At 37.3% G+C, this 23,379-nt stretch overlaps 1 long non-coding RNA gene and 1 other non-coding gene across 12 annotated transcripts; both read right to left on the bottom strand.

The window, feature by feature from the left end:
• Positions 1 to 1,773: 1,773 nt before the first annotated feature.
• Positions 1,774 to 23,279, bottom strand: LOC137726823 (uncharacterized). 11 transcript variants are annotated; one of them, XR_015962376.1, is made up of 7 exons: positions 22,717 to 23,279; positions 22,385 to 22,457; positions 21,829 to 21,865; positions 20,886 to 21,057; positions 18,541 to 20,176; positions 4,945 to 5,025; positions 1,774 to 1,935 (listed from the first exon to the last, which is right to left on the bottom strand). It is a non-coding gene; the product is annotated as an uncharacterized LOC137726823 (long non-coding RNA). The 11 variants fall into 11 exon arrangements; XR_015962379.1 differs by lacking the exon at positions 1,774 to 1,935 and having other exon boundaries at positions 4,475 to 5,025; positions 18,541 to 18,653; positions 20,117 to 20,176; XR_015962381.1 differs by lacking the exon at positions 1,774 to 1,935 and having other exon boundaries at positions 4,475 to 5,025; positions 18,541 to 18,620; positions 20,117 to 20,176.
• On the bottom strand, positions 19,482 to 19,585 carry LOC137727186 (small nucleolar RNA Z103). The gene has a single exon (XR_011067755.1). It is a non-coding gene; the product is annotated as a small nucleolar RNA Z103 (small nucleolar RNA).
• Positions 23,280 to 23,379: the final 100 nt, after the last annotated feature.

Here is a 23,379-nt window from a genome sequence, read left to right as displayed (position 1 = left end):
AATCAAATGCTAAAAGATGATTGGCTTCAGAGTCCTAGTTCTAATAGAAGTGGGCGAAGGCTGAACTTGGATTAGGTATATTTGATAAGAGATTGGATCAGGTGAGCCTGAGGAGTTACAGTCCAGGTATGACTCTGCTTCGAGAGAATGATCTGCATGGAATTCACCCTATAAATATAAGCAGTTATGTGACATTCAAGGGACCTAAAACTCAACACATAAATGCCATACACAAACTCTCGCTCTACGCGAGCCTCTCATACTTTGAGAAATCACTAACTCTCCTAACTTCGTCAACATATCTTCAGTTTAGATTAACAACACTGTGTTGACAACCGGCGAAATCTTCAGTTTAGATTAATAGCACAAGAGCCGTAGAATCAGGTGACCAAGGAGGACCTCTAGTTTGGAGTAACAACACTGCTTCAAATTTAGTTGGTTACCTATCCAAGTCTCTGTCAACAAGGAACCTTTGGATTTCTTACCAAAAGAGGTCGTCTCATTAACTTCTCTAAAATAAGGTGTTACCAGATTACTCAATGTTTGGCACATTGAAAGCCGAACCTTTCTATGATTATATATTTCCAAGTGCATTTCAGATTTTGGCATTCTAACGATCGAACAACATTTACAGTACGTGTCTCATAGTTTGATATCGATCCGGCGCATTTATATTTTCACAAATATAGTTGAGGCAGCCGAACCTGGTGCAGAAGATTTTGAACTTCGCACTGATTAACAGCCTTGTCTTCAGGCTCTTGAACCCAAGCCCGAGACGAGTTACTTCATCGGTCGTGATCGCTCGGATACAGAAGTCAGCGACGCATTTAACACCACCACTACATCAATTTTACTCGATGGCCGAGCTCGGTCGCGATAGACACGCCCACATTCACCGAATAACGTAATTAGCTTACTAATTGTTGGACTTGCGTGCCACATAAACTTGGTAATTTTTAAGATCTACAGATGTATATATATGTTATGATCATGTAATAATCTCAAAATGGGCCGACCGGGTCCCTCTCAAGGGTGCAAAAGGAAAAGAGGTTTAATGGAAATTAATTGGCAAAGCAAGCAGCACTCTTTTTTTTCTTAGATCAGTTTCATCCCTAAAGATTTTGCACCAGCACCCAACGCATTTATCCACTCAAGTGAACAATAATATACTCTAGTGAACAGTAATAGGCCAAAGCATCTCCACCCCTAAAAAAATAGCCTAATCAATTTATTAAAATATTATTATTTTTATTAAATAATAAAAAATAATAATTTTATTTTTAATTTCTGACTTTATAAAAAAAAATTAATATTATTATTAAAATATTTTTATTTTCTCATATTCCACACTTCCCTTCCCTTCCATTCATGCACGCCATCCACCCAGCACAAATAATCCATTCCCACCGCCACCTCCAAACCTCCTCCTCCCATCCTCCGATGTCGTTGCCCTCCTTTCCTTCAAATCCCAAGCCGACCTCAACAACAACTCCTCTACACCTCCTATCCTTCAACGCCGTCACTTCGTCCTCCTGCATCTCCAGTACACATCCAATGTCGTCGCTTCGTCCTCCCGTCCTTCTCCCTCCGTGGCTCCTTCCCTCCCGACACCCTCTCCTGCCTCGACCAGCTCCGCTCCTCACCTCCACAACAACTCCCTCATTGGCGCAAAAAAAAAAAAAAAAAAAAAAAGAAAAAGAAAAAAGGCTGACATCATATGCCCTCCGACGCCACGCTGACGTCAGATGGACGGGTCCCAAGGTCTGTCAATTTTGGACTGGATGCCAGGCAATGGAACGAGCTGTACTGAATTGGCTAAGTGCCAACCTTGTTTTTTGGCTGAGTGTCGGCCTAACCACCTCCCGACGGAACTGCTCTTAATGAGAGAGAAGATCTACGTACAATGTTGACTGCTGCGTTTAATTGTGCAGGTACCTATATAGCAGATAAACGGAGATCATGGTCATGGTCGGGCCCGAGACCAACAAATTAAATGGAAATTTTTTGTTTATTATCTATTTAATTTATAAATGATCATTTGCACAAAACGGTGCATATATCCATGCATGAAGCTATATACAAGATACACCATGTGAAGTTTTTAGTTAGGGATCGTTTGATAACTATTTCATTTTTTTATTTTTTTTTTAAACAAAAGGGTTGTCAAAGTATTGAAAAATTACTGATTAAGTAAAAACAAAACAGTGCATGTACCCATGCATGAAGCTATATATAAGATGAAGCATTACTGATTAAGTTTCATATCAAATATTGTATCATGATAGCTTCAGTTTTTAAAATTTGAAGTAACATGAGATATGAGAGATATTTGATCAACATTTGGTTTGCCTTCAGGATCTTTCATTGTGTGCATCATTACATTCTATTTAGTTGGAAAACCTAAGTCCATTAAGGACTAACACTTTGATCCATTCAATCTTTGTTAGCCTTTCTAATTTTGAGAGTTAATAGTTAGCAAACAACCATTAAGAAATATTTAAAAGGAAAAATTAGGTTCTCATCCTTATTTTTCCCACTCCATTGATTAAAAACCTTATTCATTTTCAATTTTTGATCAATGCCACTAGATTTTAATAAACGTCAATTATTTCAATAATAAAATATTTTAGTTCTAAATATATTCATTTAGTGTTAGAAACGTTACATTTGGTATATTTATATTTATGGCTAAATTTTTTAGCATATATTTTTATTTTTAGTTTGTGTCACATCCCGGCCCGGGCGGGACCACTTCCCGGGCCCGCTCCACCACCATAGCACGATATTGTCCGCTTTGGGCTTACCATTCCCTCACGGTTTTGTTTTTGGGAACTCACGAGCAACTTCCCAGTGGGTCACCCATCATGGGATTGCTCTAGCCCCCTTCTCGCTTAACTTCGGAGTTCCTACGGAACCCGAAGCCAGTGAGCTCCCAAAAGGCCTCGTGCTAGGTAGGGATTGAAATATACATTTAAGGATCACTCCCCTGGGCGATGTGGGATGTCACAATCCACCCCCCTTAGGGGCCCGACGTCCTCGTCGGCACATTTCCGGCCAGGGATAGGCTCTGATACCAATTTGTCACATCCCGGCCCGGGGTGGATCACTTCCCATGCCCGCTCCACTACCGTAGCATGATATTGTCCGCTTTGGGCTTACCATTCCCTCACGGTTTTGTTTTTGGGAACTCACGAGCAACTTCCCAGTGGGTCACCCATCATGGGATTGCTCAAGCCCTCTTCTCGCTTAACTTCGGAGTTCCTACGGAACCCGAAACCAGTGAGCTCCCAAAAGGCCTCGTGCTAGGTAAGGATGGGAATATACATTTAAGGATCATTCCCCTGGGCGATGTGGGATGTTACAATCCACCCCTCTTAGGGGCCCGACATCCTCGTCGGCACACACGCGACCAGGGTTAGGCTCTGATACCAAATTGTCACATCCCAGCCGGGGGGGGGACCACTTCCCGGGCCCACTCCACCACCATAACACGATATTGTCCGCTTTGTCATTCCCTGCCCTGGACTAGGTCGCAGACAACAGGGCTACCGCACGGTTTTGTCTTTGCAAGCCGCAGCTCCAAAAGGCCTCTCTGAAAGGTACATGCAGGCATGGACATATAAGGCCCAAAGACCACGCCCTCACGGGCGATGTGGGATACTACAATCCACCCCCCTTAGGGAGCCCGACGTCCTCGTCGGCACACACGCGGCCAGGGTTAGGCTCTGATACCAAATTTCACATCCCGGCCCGGGCGGGACCACTTCCCGGGCCCGCTCCACCACCATAGCACGATATTGTCCGCTTTGGGCTTACCATTCCCTCACGGTTTTGTTTTTGGGAACTCACGAGCAACTTCCCAGTGAGTCACCCATTATGGGATTGCTCTAGCCCCCTTCTCGCTTAACTTCGGAGTTCCTACGGAACCCGAAGCCAGTGAGCTCCCAAAAGGCCTCGTGCTAGGTAGGGATTGAAATATACATTTAAGGATCACTCCCCTGGGCGATGTGGGATGTCACAGTTTGTACCTATTTTTAATTTAAGACCCTTTTTTTAATTTGTACCAATTTTCTTTTCAGTTATAATTTGTACCCATATACTAATTCCTTTTTGTGCCCATATTTTTTAAACTTTTATTTGTATTTGTACCCATATTTTTTAATTTATTTGTACCCATTTTTAATTTTGCTAAATGTACCCATGCTAATTATAAGTATTTATTTTATGCTTAAAATATATCAATAGTTAATTTTTAAAATATGTTAATAATTATGTAGGTACATTATTTTTTTTGCTATAATCTTTGTGAAGAACAATATTACTCTAAAATTGATTTTTAAGTATTTATTATATTTTAAAATTAATTGAATTTGTTTAAATTTCATAATTTGTGGGACATTAAATGTATAAATTCATGAATTAAATCCTTTAAACAATGCTAAGGACCTCGATCAAAATATTTAAACAAACAAGATTTCAGTCTAACAATTAGATTGATGAAGGATCTGAGCCAAAATGATCATATTTAAAAATCAATCTTCTCAATACTTTTAGGATGCAACATTACTAATTAAATTTCACATCAAATTTTGGGATGTGTTATCCACACATCCCATTTTATTTCTCACACACCTTTAATAATTTCTGTCTGTTGATTTTCTTCAATTCATCTGATCCGACGACCGAAAATTAAAAAGGTATGAGAAATAAAATGGGATGTGTGGATATCACATCCCCAAATTTTCTATCATATTATCTTCTAGGATGAACGACACGTGGTCTTGCCTCTTGGATCTTTCACAAGAAGAAGACCATTGGACAATATTGTTTCTTCTCAAAAGAAAGAAAAGAAAAGAAAAAGAAGACGCCGTTTGGCCTTTCGGCCTTCGTGCAATTCTTTGAAAGAGCCCAAAGGTAGAAACGAAGGAAGACCGGACTACGTACTTGTATACATATCACTGTTACTGCTGTTTCTTCACTTCCACTTGCCAATCCACCCCGACTCCTCCAGCCAAATATCAATTTCTGCAGAGTGATTTTAATACTTAACTTTCTACTCCAGCTTCCAATCTAATTGAAACGCATCGACAGTCGACACACATAAATAAATTACTAGTTACTAATTTGTGTCCCAAGTTTGAAGCCAAAACGTGGTCGTGTACATAATTTGTGTTCAGTATTGCATTGTTTTACGGTAAATAAATAACGCAAGAATGATGATATAAAAGTTGCTCTCCTGAAACCGTCATAGCATATATAGTAGCGGCCTTGTCTGAAATCAAGCATGGCATGCATCATGCATTTGCCAAGTTGAATGTCCATGCTCCGGCCAAATCCGAGTAAGTTTACAAGTTTGGAACACTAGCTAACTGGACAACAAAGCAATATGGAAATTTGGTATTTAATTTTACAAAACTTATTGACGAATGAGAGGCTTTTGAGATTGGTTTTATAGTTTAAAACTTATTGACGAGTGAGAGGCTTTGAGGTAAGTGGATCACCGCAATGTGCCTTTTTTTGTACAATTAACTTTTAATCCGTCTCTATCAAGTCAAAGCAAATTTAGGTATGCTAAATCAAAGTAAGTTTAAGTATTTTTTTTACTAAAAAAAGAAAGTAAGTTTAGGTATTTGAATTGAATTTCTCCAAATCAAGTAAATCTTAATGAATGACCTTTTTGTTTAGAGGATTTCTCGCGTTGGAGCTGGAGCCCAAGCAGGGAAATCCTGGTGCCCAAGCCTAGTTTCCACCTCTCTAACAAGCTTAAAAATGAGTAAGCATGATATAAGTACATACTATATATATCAGCATATATATGAATTTATAAATGTATGGAAGATAAAAAAAAATTATGAATTATTTTTATAAATGATAGGTAGATTAAATTTGTAGAAAATTTTATTATGTTTTGGTGCATAATATTTGCTAGACAATAGATGATTAAGATCGTTGCTTTTTTTATTTGGTCAAAAGTCTAAAGAAATCGATGGTGTAAAAATTGGTGCATATAATCGAAAATCCTATTCATATATATTTTTTTTATTTTTGAGGAAATGTAATCATATGAATATATTGAAAAAAAAAATAAAATCATGTGAATATAAAGTACAAATGAAGGGAAATGAATACGCAAATGTGGAAGAGCATCCTCGTCGGACCTTTTTCCTGGAATTTCGGAGATCCCATGGTCCTAATCGTTCATCATACGATCATTTTTCATTGAATATTATTTATATTTAATTTAAAATTTAAAATAATTTCTGATCCCACTATATACAATAAACAATAAGAAAAAGAGTCATCGCCGCAAATGTAACATTGCCTGTTCAGTCTTGATTAAAGTTGATCTGTGGCCCCACAACAAGAACAAAATAAAGATATAAATTTAAACCAAATCCTTTGTTCCCAATCAAATATAAGAAGAGAGAAATTCATCGGGAGAGCAAAGAGAACACGATGATGACGAAGCCCGTGGTGCGAGTGAAGATGATATCGATTCTGGAAGCATGCCGAAACAAGGCCGTTTGGCCGCAATTCACATGAATTGCTCCGCCTCCGCCCCCTCCGCCGCCGCCCGAGCAGTTCAAATTCAAACAACAACTCCACAACATCAACAACCCTTGCGTTGATCTTTACTTCCATTGAGCCAAGGGACAGGACGCCATGTCGACCGTGGAATTCCACGAAACTCTGATGAACCAAGTGCTTCCCTCGGCCTGGTCGCACAATCCTCTAACCACCCTCAAACCCATCTGCAACTTCATAGACAGACGCAGCGACGGAGGAAAACGCAACCAAGACGAAGCTTTCTACACGGCGGCGGTTTGGCTCCACCAGAATCACCCCAAAACCCTTGCCTACAATCTCGTGCCAATTTCCGGCTCCTTTGGACATATCCTAGACCTTCCCTGCATTCTCTCGCAGGTTCTACGGGGCGAAGCTCACTTGAAATTTACTGGGAGGACGAGGGTGGAGCTGGATTCAAACGGAATGGTGAAGGTAAAGGAAAAGGACGCCAAGTCAAAGGCAAGCGAATTGATGTTGAGGAGGAAGGTGATCCACACGGCCAACAAGGCGGCTCAGAGATACGAGCGCGACTCTGATTACCGCTTCTTGCACGACTGTGTTTCGGATATTTTCGCCCAGTGCCTCAAGTCTGATATTGAAAATTTTCATCATCACAAGGACCATGACCATCATGATGATTACTGCTTGGAGATTACCCAAGCGGCTACCTCTTTGCCTACCACCGCTGATCATCATATGCTGTTCGAAAACATTGCAAGGAAGGTTTTCCCGCCAGAATTATGCCGCCGAGAAGGGGATGGTAGTGTTTGTTATATTGACCGACTGAGGAAAGAGGTTTTATCTCCATTTGAGAAAAACTATGGCGCCAATGGGCTGGGAACCTGCCAACCGGTGGGGTTATAGAGCGGAATACAAATGAGAGAACTGACTGCAGCCAATGAGATTGATCCCGACGATGCTGTGCTGCTTCCGCATGACATATTAAGCTATATCAAGTATCCTGAGCTCGAGCAAGAGGCTGACGTTAAGTGGAAGAAAATGGTGGAGGTCTACTCAAAGCAGGGGAAGCTGAAGAAATGGTTGGCTGTGTGTGATGTCGACAACACCTTGTCGGCGGGTTTGGCTTTAGGGCTTTTGTTGCCTCAATTGAGCGACGAGCCGTGGAAAGGAAAGGTGGTCACTTACAGCAAAAACCCTCAGCTGCATTCAATACAAGGCGAGGATCTTAATTCGAGGGTTGAATTTATGCAGACTTTGATCAAAAGCCAGGACTGGACGGCTGATTTTGGGAAGGTGTTCGATGTGATTCTAGAAGTTGCAGTGAATGCGAATTTAAAGCCAGATAAGATGGTCAAGAAGGTGCTTGCCTTGACCACATACAAACACTTCTTGACAGGCAGCAACTTCAGCTTCTGGGGGGAGACTGATTATGAGGAAATACGGAACAAGTATAAGGAGAAGGGGTATGGAGATGTGGTGCCACACCTAGTCATTTGGAATACGATCAAACCTGAGTATTCGGCTGGGCATTGTAGAGAACCAGAACCAGGGGTGACGTTGTTGAGTGGCTTCTCGTACAAGCTGCTCGAGTCCTTCTTCGAAAATGATGGTGACATCGGCCCCGACCATGTCATGGAAGCTGCTGTATCTGCCCCAGCCTATCAAACTCTGGCAGTAGTCTACTGACTGACTCGCACACAAATCACTCGTGTGAATGTGTTCATCTATATATTTCTTGGGTCGTTAAAGTTCCTCTCCAGACCATCGGTAGGCCTTATGCTTTCATATTTTTCATTTTAGAACAAATTAATAGTGTTGGATTCATAATATTTCTAAATCTCCTCTTTTTTTTTTTCTCTTCCCAGTACTTAAAATTGTCAAGTCAAATAAAAATGAAAATAAAATAGAATGTGAGGGTCAATATTAGAATTAATCTAATATCATGTCAAGTTACTAACAAATAACTTGTTAGCGACTTGTTAAAATTACTAATTGGACAGGCAAAACTTGTTTTATTTACACATTAATTGTTATTAATCTTCCTGTCAGAATTTTGTTTTGTAATTTGGTATATTGATTGAAAGGAAGCATTCAACATGTTCCTGTGGCTTTTCCCTCTCATGGTGATGAACACATAACATTAGTCAATCACTGATGACATGGCTCAGCTTGCATGCATGCAGCTGGGCGATGGAGTGAGTCCCGCAACGACCACGTATACAGATAATACAGAAATTGACGAAAATGAAAACAAAAGTTTGATATTGGAAGGAAATTATAAATTGGAACGTTGGCTAGTAGTCAATCGCATAAACTACTCATTGGGTTAGGGACTCTTTCTAGTCTTCATATGTGAATGTTCTTCAACAAACAAAGCAGACTCCAACACTCCTCCCCGTAAGTGCAATCTCTCCAACACAATGTGGAATCCAAAAAGTGCTGCAAATGGGGAAAAAGAAAAGGATAATACAGGGCCAACGCACAAGGAATGCAAACAAGCCGAAACAAATGGGGAAACCCGATGAACATATGGCCCATCCCAGGAACCAAAAGGCCAGAAACCCTAATTTCTATTTTGTAAAGACATTAAAAAAGGACGATAAAAGCCGAGAAAGTGAGAGGCGATGAACGTTAAAAAACATGTCACCAACTCTCAAAATGAAGGAATGAGTAAGATTCGAGGGTGAGAAAGCGAGGGGCGATGAACGTCGCGAAAACATGTCACCAGCTCCCAAAATGACGTAATGAATAGTCGACGTTTGAGGACGGAGTATGGGAGGGTGGGAGTTTTTGTTTAAGTTACAGACATTACTAGAAATATGGCCCGTTGCTGCGGGGTTAGTAACCGTATAAAAAAACAAAATGTTTCAAAGCCATAAGATTGTTAAAGAAGGTTCATGTTATTTACTCTGAAAGATGTTTGAGTTTTTTGAAAGAATTTTTACTTGAAGAGGTGAAATTGGGTGAATGAAGCTTTTGGAATCCTTTGAACCACTCTATGAATAACATGACCTGTGAGTGATTGATAGTGTAACAAAAATTAGTAAAAGAGAGTGTAAGAGTATTATATACGAAACTATATTATTGGAACCACTTTATGAAAAGTTGTAGTGCTATGGTATACTCGGTTATAGTTTCAAAACCAATAAAAAAATGCAAGACAATATCACAGAAAAAGTAAAAACTACTGTATACTAACTTAACTGTTTTTCCTTTACTTCCCTTCGCTCACTGCATAAACAGCAGAGTAGCTCTAGTTTTTTTGAGTTTTTTTCATGCCATTCTTCATGCCAAGTCAAGATCAACAACTAAATTTATAGCATGCAAGTTAATAATACCATGAAAAATTCCACTTTATTATACATGCATATTATTTTCTTTGTTCATAAATGAATTTGACATTATCTCTTTCAAAACCAGCAACCAAAATGACTTCTCAAAGAGATTATAAATAGAAGAGTGGAAGCTTACCCAAAGCCAATTTCGAGTAGTAGTGTTGTGCTACTATTTCCATTTTCTCATTTTTAGATCCAACAATCTCTGCAGTTAAATGTCAGAGTTGGGTTCAATTGGTCTTTCAAAAATATCCAAACAAATTGCTCCATTCTGACTGCTAATATTAGGGTGCCTTCAACATATGAGACACATACACACACAAAAAAACATTATTAGTGATCCCTATGCATATCGTTTCTCTGAGTATTCCAATTCAGCAGTCCCTAGAATCTTACACAGTGGCACCTGGCTGTTTCTCCTACTTTACAAACTGTTTTTTCTTTAAAGTTCATTCTGCTGATAAATAGATTCTTCACAAAAATTATGCAATACAATTGTACATGAAGTGCTAATAATCTTCATAAAATAGCTAGTTACATTTCTTCACAACTTGAGTGATCTCTAAAATAAATGATGGATGAGGTTATAGTTTATCACTTTCACATTTTCATTTGCCCACTATTTTAAGTGTTATATTTAAACTCCAAACGATGCATAGGTTATCATGCAGTTACATCATTATATTAAAATTCACATCCAATAAGAGTATAAATACACCTAATTGGTAATATCTTCAGAGAGAGAGAGATATACCTGGCAATGGGTCGACTTGCAATGAACTGAAGAACTCGACTTTTTCTTATGATTAAATCACCACCATTTGAGCCCAAAAGCTTAAAGCTTAACCCAAAAGCAGAAAGAGAGTGAGTGTGTTAAACCCAAAAGCTTAACCCAATCTCATTTGCATACCATTTGACCATATTAAGAAAAATATGAAATTTGCACCCCCATTTGAGCATATTAAGGATAGAGGACACTCACATGGTCGCAGTAGTACTCTTCCTTGTTAGCTTTTCCTTAAAACTGCCATTAAAAAACCCATAAAGCATAAAAATTTAGAAACAGAAAAGAAAAGGTTTGAAATTTCCATTAGAAACACAGAATGTACAGAGGGAAACCAAATCGAATTATTATGCCCTTTATTCTCAACTTCATCAAAACAACCAAGAAGTATAATACATCAAGGTTAATTTCTCACTTTCTTTAATCAAAATGAATTCTATTTCTTCTCATCTATTTTTCTTCGTTTTTAGGGGCTTTTGTGTGCCGCTTTTGAAGCCCTTTATGCTCAAAGTAAATAATTTCGGTTTTTTCCTTTGAGCTTTTTCTCCAACAAAAACAAAATTTCAAAAAACGAAGAGCAACGTGTTCTGAAACGAAAAAACAGAAGCAAATCATACACCCAAAATTACAACCGATCATTTTATATTTTATAGATAAATCACATTCTCTATCATCATGTATGATAAATATTCAAAGTTATACCATCCCAATTCCACATAAGACAGTACACAAACCTTCAGATAGATGTCAGCGGATAGTCAAAAGCTAGGTTTCGTGTTGCGGCAACAACTCCTGCTGCTGTTCATAGATCACTGCAAAACAACACAAAGTTCTATATTGCTAACCTTGTATTGAATCAATTCCAAAAGGGTATTTACAGTAAAAAAGAAGCTCTATATACCTTTTCTTGAAATGTCAGCCCCATACTTCTTGGCTTAAGCATTAGGAGGCAGATTCTCTGCCATCCACTTCCCTTGCCCTCCTGTTTGTGTGGTCATGGTTAAGTTACATCAACATTTTATATTATCATTCATTTTTCTCTTATTATCTTTATAAAAAAAAAATATATAAAATGTTAACGTGGTGTAACCGTGACCACACAAAACAAGAGGGTACGAAAAGTGAGAGGGGAAAGAATCTGCCTCCTAAGCATTAACAGTAGCTATAGGCAGTAAAAATAGAAAATCAACTTTTTACCTACATCATCACAGAATGGCAGCCACGAATCTTCCACTGCCTATAAATTCCACAGCTGCCTTACCCCCTCACACTTCATTGCTTGAAAAAAAAAAGAATCACTACAGTCGTTCCAGACTTCCAGTAATAATATTATCATTCCCCCTCCAGCTGTAGAGCTTTGTGTGTTTGTTTTTTTGGAACCAAGAAAATGGCCTCATCTGCAAGCGAAAAATGCTTAGGCCCTGTTTGACACACCGTATAAGACATCGGATAGTACTAATAATACGAAGTATGGTGTTTGGTGTCCGTTTGGATTAAATAGCCACCGGATTAATAATCTAGCCCCACCTCCTTTATCCGGCTGATACCCGCTTAGTTATACCGCCCAAAACCACGGTATTATTTAGTCGGGTAGAAACACGCCTCTCTCTGTTCCGCCCTCCTGCAACTTCTCCTCCTCCTTCTCTGATCACTGCCAGGGCCGGCCCTGAGAATTTAGGAGCCCTAGGCGAGTCTTCAAAGTGGGGCTCTAAAGTTCTTGGACCTCCGACTCTTTGTATATTGGTATGTAGTAAAAAAAAATTCGCTAATTACATAAAAAGTCTATTTCTTCATTGAATATCATTAAAAATTAATATCAAGAGAAAAAAAATATACTTACATTACTTAATATTACATGTCACATGTCTTTAGACGCAAATGCACTAAGTGTTTGCAGTCAAGAGTCTTGGTGATCAAGAGAGTAAAAAACAATAAAACTTGATTGACAAATATAATAATTCAACAACACCAAGTGGTTCTCTTGTGTTCTTTCTAAAATTAACACACTAGCGAATCAAATTTTAGAATAACCTAGTTTAACAATAAATTATTGAAAAATAAAATTTAAATTCAAAGTTATGGTTACCTCAAATTACAATATTTAGGACCAAGTGATAGTTGCTTAAACATTCAATAGAAATAGAAAGACAGGGAAGTTGAAAGAAAAAGGATTACAAAGTTCTGATTATTCTGGTTTTTGTCGTTTTTTTAGGTTATTTTCAAAAGCAAAAGAAAAAAAAATGCATTTGGACAAATTGAGGCCATTAATTTCACTAGCCTCTTGTCACACGCGCTGGCTTTTGTATGTTTTTTATTTAAGAAACTCAAGTTGTTTTCTATTTATACAATTTTTATTTAAAATATTTTTGAAAATAAATACGAATTTAAACATAAACCACCCACTAACATGAGGTTTTGTTATTTTTTTTTTTCTAAAGTCGAAAATTTTAAATTCATTCAAAATTAATATTTGTTGAATTATTTTAACTCCCTTTGATTCTTGTAATTTAAAAATTTTTAAAGAGCAATTTATCTTTAATTTCATAGATTTGAAAAAGCCAAAAACTAATGCCTACAAGGTGTTTTGAACTGCCCACCCCAATGAAAATGGAGTGGAACCGTTTCCATTGCACCAACAAAATAATTGTGATGCTTGTTACGTTTTCTTTATTTATATTTTACATACAGGATGTATAAAAAATTTTGGGCCCCCCCAGAACTTGGGGACTCTAGGCGACCGTTACCTCGACTACTCTCAGGGCATGCCCTGATCACCGCGAACGGTGTAAGCAGAGGGAAGAGGAGAGTCGCGATGATGGACTGACGAAACTCGAATGGTTTTAGCCGTCCTGCAGCAACGGCGGCAGTGACCAAGATTATCTTTTATCTTCTCTGCGTTTCCCTTTGTTGCGGCTGCTGCACGTTGTTCCGATACTTCAATGGCTACCGCATTCTCTTTTTGGCTTTCGTTTGACATCGGCGGTGATGCTTCAAATGACAGAGAGGTGGAGATTTGAGAGTCTTCGGTGTAGGACTCGATGAAAGAGAAGACACGAACGGGCTTTAGGGTCTGCTTCTACATCTGAGGGCGTTGATGGTCTTTGTAGAGTGCCCGTCTCCATTTCATTTTGCTTCAGGAATGGGAGAAGCAAAGTGCTTCTTTTCTGCAAAGTGAAGAAAAAACAGTATAAATATTTTGAATTCCATTAATCATCAAAGTGCTTTATTTTGAATTCCATAAATATTTCTACAAAGTGCTTTTTTTTTTTTCCATTAATCATCAATTTTTATCTTAAAAGTATTAATATTTTAAAGGCTAAACTGCCAATTTGCCCCCTGAACTGTCACTTAACTTTTGATTTCCCCCCTGAACTTTTTAATTGGAAAATTAAGGACTTAAACTAATTTTTTGGCCGATTTCCCTATCGTTAGTTTTTCATAGATTTCATCCAAATTAACGTTAACTCTTATCATATGCACACCACATAACTCTTCTTTGTGGACAAAAGTGTCACTTCACTAGACCTTTAGACACAAAAGTTGTAGAATCACATATATTTGCATAGGTTTATATTTTAGAAATCTAAGGTTTTCAATTATTTTAAAGAATAAAGCGATCAAACTACTCACACTTGTTATGTTCATGCTTCCATTTAACAAAAATTTGAATGGAATGAATGAAAAATTAACACCAGGGGGTAAATCGGCCAAAAAAATTAGTTTAAGTCCTTAATTTTCCAATTAAAATATTCAGGGGGGAAATCGAAAGTTAGGTAATAATTTGGGGAGCATATCAGTAGTTTACTCATATTTTGAATTCCTTTTATCCGGTATAATATTAAATACAGTATAAATAATACGATTATTAGTCATATATTGCACTAAACGCTCGATTAATTTAGTCAGTACGATCCGGTGACTATTTATCATATCCGACAGAAATAGTCAGTACAGTCTGAGCTGCCAAACGAGGCGTTAAGACCCTGTTTGGCAGATCGAATAAAGGATCAAATAGGACTAGTTATACGAACTTGGGTGTTTGTCGTTCACTCGTATTAAATAAGCGCCAGATTAATTTAATCGACCTGCTTATTTAACATGGTATACGCCTGCTTAATAAAACCAACCAAAAGGCTTGGATTATTAGTTTGTTTTGCTTTCCTTTTTCTCGAACTCGACCCTCTCTCTCTTTCACCTTTTCTCAGCATCGTTGTCATTCCCGTCACCTTCTATCGCCATTGCCGTCCTCCCCGTTGCCTTCTCTCGTCATTGCTTTCTGTCGCCGTCGCTCTCTCGCCATCTTTGCTCTCCTAGTCCTCATCGCCTTCCTTGTCGTCCTTTCCTTGTGGCCTTCCTCGTCACCTACTCGCCGTCCTCCCCTGCAACTGGGTCTTGCAAAAAAACATGGTGCGGCGAAGAGATGATTTCAATTTGGGATTCTTCTCCAGTCGGGGAAGAAAAAGAATGGAGAGAGAGGGAAGGAGTTTGGGGGGTGCGACGAAGAGATCTAGGGAACAATTATTTGGAATTCGTCTGCAGTCGAGGAAGAAGAAGGGAGAGAGTGGGAAGGAGTTTGGGGGTGCGACGAAGAGATCTGGGGAACAAATATTTGGAATTCTTCTGCAGTCGGGGAATAAGAAGGGAGAGAGGGAAGGAGTTTAAAGGGTGCAACGAAGAGATCTAGGGAACAAAAGAGATGATTTCAATTTTTTTTTTAATTTTCTTTTAAGTTTGATTTAAATAAAGGAAGATTTTGTTCTTTTTTTAATTTAACCCATTTGATGGTCGTGAATGTGTAAAATTTTTCCCCATTAGCCACCAATTTTTATCTTAAAAATATTAATATTTTGAATTTCTCCTATCCAATATAATACCAAAGACACTAAAAATAATACGACCATTAGTCCGATACTGCACTAAATGCCCGACTAATTTAGTCAGTACTATCCGGTGGCTATTTATCATATCCATAAAAAATAGTCAATACAGTTTGAGCTACCGAATGAGGCCTAAAAGGTTTTTCTTTCCACTTTTGGCAAAACCGGCCCACGAATGTATCCCTCAATAATAAATTTTTTATTTTGGAATTGGAAACTGTGTAGTGTTATTCACTCATTTTACGTCTCACGTATTTTTTTTATTGATTTTCTTCATTTGATCTGATGGTCGAATATAAAATATGAAAAGTAAAATTATGTGTGTAGATAACACCACACTTGAAAGAGTAATGCTAAGGAGACCAAATTTGCAAATTAAATGATATATCACCAATAAGAAATGAGCCCGTTTACGTAATAATTCAATCAACTTCCATGTCATTTAATTTACAAAATTTAATCTACGAATTTAATCTCCCTAACATTATTCCTTAAAAAAATCACTAGAAATGAGCCTTAATTACATCAACGTCTATTAGTGTTACGATATGTAACATTTTTTTTCCGAATTTAGTCACATGCATTATGACATACTGACATGTAACATTTCCCTCCATTCTTAATCCGTTCCTTATTTACAAGGTGGAGTATGAAGATGGTAGAAAAAACTTAACTAGTGATATATATGTTTCAAATTTGTGAAAGAAAAATATTACGTTAAATTAAATGAAGGGCTCACTTTCAAACCAATCAATAAGTAGTTATAAAATATGATTTAAATTAATGGCTTCTCTAACATTACTTTTTAGAATAGCTCACATCTAACACAATTAGAAACTTGCACATGTTCAGTGCGTAGACGATTAATGTGATTACAACACAAAAGACATTATTCATCTAATATCACATCATTAAAAGAATATAGAAAAGAAATAAAAAGAGAATATTATATACTAATATAATTTCATATCGCATTCATATTGAATTCGTTAAACAAGTGTGCTCCTCTTCCATTCCATGGAATTGGAGGTCTCACACAGACACAAAGACGACATAAACCTTTTAGACTATTAGCTATGCTACTATGATGATGATGATTACGACTGAGGACTCAACTTATCCAACAATTATTTATTGAAAACTGAAATGAGAAGACACTACTGACACAACTCGGACATGACTCGCTGGAAAGAAACATAAACTCATTGCAAATTATTGTAGTTCCATATAACGCCGGCCACGCATGCCTTCATTCTTTACTTTTTAATCTGGATTTCAGCCACTGGCACCACTTCCAAACCATTTTTTGTTGCCAAGGTATCATTTTTGGAAAGTTTCCCCCATTAATCCACTTGCTCACCACCACAAATCTCCCATACCAAGGTCAATCCTTCCATTTGCCTTCCGGATTTTCTTCTACCGAAGCTCCCTGGGGACATGAAAAACTCCTTGTCTTTAGCTGGGTGGTATTCTTTTTGAAGCGGCAGTGGTCATTTGGACATGAACAACACTGTCGCCACGTCTGTCTATGAAGTTGCAGATAAGTCTGAGGGTGGTTAGAGGATTATGTGACCGGGTCGAGGGAAGCACTTGCTTCATCAGAGTTTTGCGGAATTCCACGATCGACATGGCGTCTTGTCCCTTGGCGCAGTGGAAGTACAGATCAACGCAAGGGTTGTTCATGTCGAGCTGAAGACAAAGAGTTGTTCATGTCCCCTAGCCACCCCCAAAGGACCACAGCCACTTCAAAAAAAAAAAAAAAAACCAACCAGCTAAAGACAATGAGTTGTTCATGTCCCCCAACGAGCTCAGGGAGAAGAAAATCCAGGAAGGCAAATGGAAGGATTGGCCTTGGTATGGGAGATTTGTGGTGGTGAGCAAATGGATCAATGGGGGGAGATTTTCAAAATTTGATACCTTGGCAACAAAAAATGGTTTGGAAGTGGTGCCAATGGCTGAAATCAAGATTAAAAAGTAAAGAATGAAGGCGTGAGTGGCCGGTGTTATATGGAACTACAATGCAGTGAGTATGTGATTATTTCCAGCAAGTCATGTCCGAGTTGAGTCAGTAAGGTATTCTCATTTCAGTTTTCATTAAATAATTGATGGTTAGGTTGAGTCCTCAGTCCTAATCATCATCTTTATTATCATCATCATAGGAGCGTAGCTAATAGAGTCCAGAGGTTTATGTCGTCGTCTTTGTGAGACCTTTCCAATCCATGGAATGGAAAAGGACAACACTTGTTTAACAAATTCAATATGAATGCAATATGAAATCATATTAGTCTATATTCTCTTTTTATTTCTTTTCTATGTTCTTTTAATGATATGATATTAGGTGAATAATGTTTTCTGTGTTTTAATCATGTTAATCGTCTACGCGATGTGCATATGCAAGTTTTGAATTGTGTTAGATGTGAGCTATTCTAAAAAGTAATGTGAGAGAGAGAGAGAGAGCGATGTTAAAGCAGGCTTGATTTGAACTTGTAATCAATGAAAATTTTCAATCAGGTTGTCTACTCTGACAAACAGTATTGTTACCGTCTAGACCCATGCTCCATGAAAATCTGTTTGAAGCAACAATTCTTCGGCTTCCTCAATTCGCTGCCTTCGTCGGAACCCACAAATAACTTCTAAGCTACTGTTTATATTTTTCTTTTGTCTTAATCAACACAACAATTGGTACGATTTATCTTAATCATAAGCTATATGGTGAGGAGAACGTGTTTAGCTCTCATAAATGACAGACCAATTGATACTTGTATAGCTTGTTTATATGGTTTGTATGTATTGGTCCGAAAAGTTTCATAGTTTTAGCAAGAACTAGCAATAGTGCCCGCGCATTGCTGCGGGTCTTATCCTACTGGACATAAAAGAAGAAAACAGCCAATGCAAACTTGTAATGGATAGTTTGTAATTAACAGGTTTTTAGTATGTTCATGCTATTTAAACACAGAAAATATAATAAGTAAAAGAAGCAGAGTGTTTGCAGAAAGTGATGTAATTTGTGGCATACCTGTAGTCAAGTTTGTGTAATCGATTTTAGTTGTGAACACCGGCAACATGTATAACCCAGAGAACAAAAAACAGCAGAAACTGAAGAAGAAAATGATGTGCTCATAGAATATACTGCAGTAACTATAAATTAAGGTTAGAAGTGTTTTAATATTGATATAAATTTGGGTGGAGAATTATGCATAGGAGGATAACTGCTTTTATGAGTGTGAGTATATAACACGTCAAAACAATTATTAATAATTAACGAAATGTTTGAAGTAAAATAATATGCATTTGATGTTGAAATTTGAGATAATAAATGTAGCTGTAACTTATTAGAAGTGTTTAAATTGGCATTAACTGGTCTATAACAGTTTGTCCAATTATATTGAATATCATTAGACCATGTTACGATATGATGTTACAGGAAAACGAAGAAAAAATTATATAAGCTATTAGAAACAATATATAATTGTAAATGTAAAGTTGTGTCATTTGATTCGTAATAAGCATGTATATATACCGTTCGGATATGAAGAATTAAAAAGCATATAGAGCTGTACACTTAGTTGAGGTAAGAGTTTATAGGAATCCATGCTGATAATTTGTTGAGGATAACAAAACTTGAGTTTGATGTTGTTCTAGCAGGTGGGAACATAGAGAAAGAACAAAAGGAAAAATATATAATAAAAAGGAGATGATGTCCGAAGATTGGAAAAGCAGGTTAAAAAGTAAATTTATGTTTTATACCGACTAAAATGATTGTCAAATTTGCAGCAAGCTATCTTTGAATGAGTGAAAAATGGGTTAAAACTGTAGGCAAATTTGATGAGTTGAGCTGGAGGAAATTGAAAACCAGTATTAAAAATGCATCAAAAACATGAGAATATGGTGTAAGAAGATATGTAAGCCAGTTTAGTACTGATTCTAATGTAAAAATGGGAAAATGGATGTTCAAAGATGGATCAAATAAAGCTGATTAGGCGTCTCTGTTTAACACAGAGATACTATTTGCTCAGTTATTTCAGCTTTTGATCATTTGGATAAATAATCATCGCTTCCATATTTTCTCTTCAAATGAATGGACTGTTACCAATTTATAGACAAAGGCCTTCTTCTTTTGGGCTGCTTTGAAAGCATGATTAATTACTTGGCTGATGACCAAGCGGTTTAAGATGGCCATCCAAAAGTATAAATTTAGATGTTCTAACCAAATATATACTCTTTCCACATGGTTTAATTGAATCAAAGAAGACCGGAGGAATAGGGGAATTGTTTAATCTATCTAACGAATAATAAGATGTTGCATAGATAGATCTAACAACCGCCCTATTGCCAATAGGTAATTTGGCTTAATTGAGGCATGTGGAATGGGTCCATTTTTGGTAAGAGTGTTTTGAGTAATGCTTTTGGATGTCTAACTTAACTTATCATTGCGTAGACAGGTAATTGGACATGCATTTAGACCAAACGAAAAGACGAATCTGTATATATATTGGTAATAGCCAATTCCCCTGAAGAGAAAGGTTAGTAAAGCTTGAATTTAAGAGTAAAACATTAATGAAAAAAGTAATAAATTCTGAATATTAACATACCATTGGTTGTTGTACAGATGTACCTATAGAAGAAACAGAGGAGTTGATCGATCTGTTTACCTGATTTTTACCAATAAAGAAATGGATATTAATATGCTTTTTGAGGAAACACAATGTTTTCATGTATATGTTCTACAAACCAATACACGTACAACGAATCATCTCCTAAGGTGATCTTTTTGTTTTACAATGTTATCTAGGAAGAAACTCATTGGATCATGCAATTACAAATCGAAAAACTGTTTAAAAGATAACAAATGGAAAAGCCACGATGACCAACACGCGTACATCAAGGGCAAATTAGTAAATTTACTGTGCAACCCAGGGAAACAGGCTGAAGATGAAAACAGCTGGAAGGGCAAATTCGTCAAATCACTGTTAATGAACACTGTTGGGAAACTGAGTTTTAGTATATACTAGAAAATAAGTTCACGCGTTACGGCAGGAACCAACTGTTTCAGACGTAACTGCATACATAAATAAGACAAAGTGCAGGAAGTAAAGCTCATATTTTTAGCAGTGTTATTTTAACAACAATTCTTCAAGTAGTGGATTGCCCTGGTGGGTAGGGCATTTCTCTTAGTCCTACTGCATTTCGGGTTCAAAGTTCCAACCATCCCCATTACCAGTTTAAGCACACCAAAGACCAAACTTAGCATGTTATGTCGTCATCCACCCAACCCCAGCAGATACTCATACAAAATTCAAAATGAACTTGCCAAATTCATCCTCTTAAAATACAAAACGAAAATAGTTTATGATCACTGGCCTCTTTGAATCAAATGATATTCGGATTCTTCAATGATCTGTGGTTCATGATTTCCCTTTGAACATGTACAATATGAAAATAGTTTATGATCATTAACCTCTTTGGATCAAATGATATTCGGATGGTCCAGTGATCTATGGTTCGTGATTTCCCTTTGAACATGTTCATCTATCTGCATCACCAAAAAATTAATAAATATTAAAAAAAATATAAAATTTAAAGGATAAGAATTGCGAAGATTCTTAGGTCTTAGTTCGGAATGAAATAGCTCGTCTCACCTCCATATATTAACAAATATTAGTCTATATGATTTTGCCAGAGCCACCGAATGTTGAATATATATCTGTTGAATGTTCTACTACCATCAACATTATAAAGGTTTCTAATTGAATCATATGTTTAAAATCCAAGCATGAAAGCTTTACAGAGATAAATAAACAAATGTAAATAACTAATTAGGCAGTACACAGCAGAGAGGGGAGAGAGAAAGAGCAGTTGAAGGAGTGAGAAGCAAAGTAGCATAGCAAGTGGAGAGTCAGCAATTAAGCATAGTCATCTCATGTAGGGAATGCCTGAGAACTGATCTTTGCTTCTCTTCCTTATGATCCTCTTAAATGCAATTCTACACATTTCTAAACCAAATTCACAAAGCAGAATTCAAAGAAATTTAAAGAAACCTAGCAAAGATTCAAACTTTTTTATTATCCAAAAGATATACATAACCCCATGCAACAAAAACAAATTTATGACACAAACGACATGATCTTTAGCCACAAAAAGCAAAAGAGAGAGAGAGAGAGAGAGAGAGAGATTTTGCTTTTTGCACTACGCAGAATGTGCAGAGAATCAAAATATCATAACCCATTTAACAACATGATATTTTAGGCAATAAGGCCTCACATTTAGAACCCAAATGAAAGAATTTGAGAGATAGAGGGCATACGTGGTTGCCAAGAAGAGGAAGAGAGCAATTCTATTTCCTGTAAAAACGAAGAAACAGAGCATTAACAAACACACATGCACAAATCTCAAAGGAAATTGGCAAGAAATAATCGTAATTGAGAAAATAATCAGAAAACCAGAGAGGACACAACTGGAGTCTAATTCTACAGAACCCATGACAAACAAATATCCAAAATTAACAGATTACCGTAACAACATTCCAACAAAAGTAAGAAGACCAGATAAATTATCTATTCTAAAGTAAATTAGTTCCATCATGCATAAATCAAGGGAGTCACGGAAGGCCAGTATCGAAGGTAATCCAACATATTAAAGCATCCAAACAGACTCAGAATTACAAAACGCATGAAAATTCACATTCCAATGTGTTATGAAAATGCAATCACCAATTTCAGATCAACCAAAACCAAATAAATTTATATCAGTACGCATCAAACCCACCAAACCCAAAATCGAAAGAAGGTGATCAAATGTTTGATTTTGCTAAATATTACAAAATAAAATAAATAAGAATATGTACAAATCAGCATGCATACCTTGTAGCGGTGCAGGGAACAGTAGCGTGAGCTGCATCGAGGGCATGTGTACTGGGAAAATTGCTACTGGCAGCTGCAATTAACAAAAACAAAAATTGAATAAAATCAAAATCGGAAAATTTTCCAGAAAATAAATAAAACAAATTATCAAGCTTTGTTGATGAAAGAGAGGTGGGGTTGGAGAAGAACATACACGCGGCTATGAGCAGTAGACAAAAGATTTCAAAATGATTTCTTGACTTTTCAATCAGGACATGCACGAATATTAAAATGGCAGAGAGGATTAAAACCATACCAAACAGTAGAAAATCAAGTATAAAAATGGTACTTACCTTGTGAATGAGGACATGCAGACACATGATGGATGAAGGACAGCAAATCCCGCATACACGAACCTAACTTGCCACTGTTCACCACCCCCACTCCTCCCTCTCTCTCCCTGCAATACCGACGATTTCTCTCACTGTCACGCTCCCACTCCCGAATCGAATATCCGCACAAAATCTCTCTCTCTCTCTCTCTCTCTCTCGGTTTCTCTCACTGTCATCCTCCCACTCCCGAATCAAAGATCCACACGAAATCTCTCTCCCTCTACAAGCGGCATGGCCGCTGTCCCTCTCTGTCTGCCCTCACCATCAATCCCAATCCCAAAATTAAGATGACAAAAGTGCCCTGCAACCCTTTAATTCTAGCCGCGTGATCCTAACCCTAGATGAATATTTCCGTCATTTGAACACCCAAGGTATCTCATCAAATATGGATGTACCCATCATAGTATGAATCTGAGAATTTCTCAGTTCAACTCTCGAAATTAGTGTGACAGTATTAATATATCATGTGGAATGAGGTGGGATTATGGTAAAAGATAGAACTTTAGCTGATGGTAAACAACATTGAGGAAAACTAAAAATATAATAAATTTGTAGAAAAATAATTAAATATGACATGAATTGTATAATCTGACGTGGACACGAGTCAAAGGGTTATTTTTAGTT

This window comes from Pyrus communis, chromosome 5 (assembly GCF_041283825.1).
Source record: "Pyrus communis isolate YQ-2024b chromosome 5, ASM4128382v1, whole genome shotgun sequence".
Taxonomy (NCBI): Eukaryota; Viridiplantae; Streptophyta; class Magnoliopsida; order Rosales; family Rosaceae; genus Pyrus; species Pyrus communis.
The sequence above is the reverse complement of the archived record's forward strand: the minus strand, read 5'-3'. Positions and strand labels throughout refer to the sequence as shown.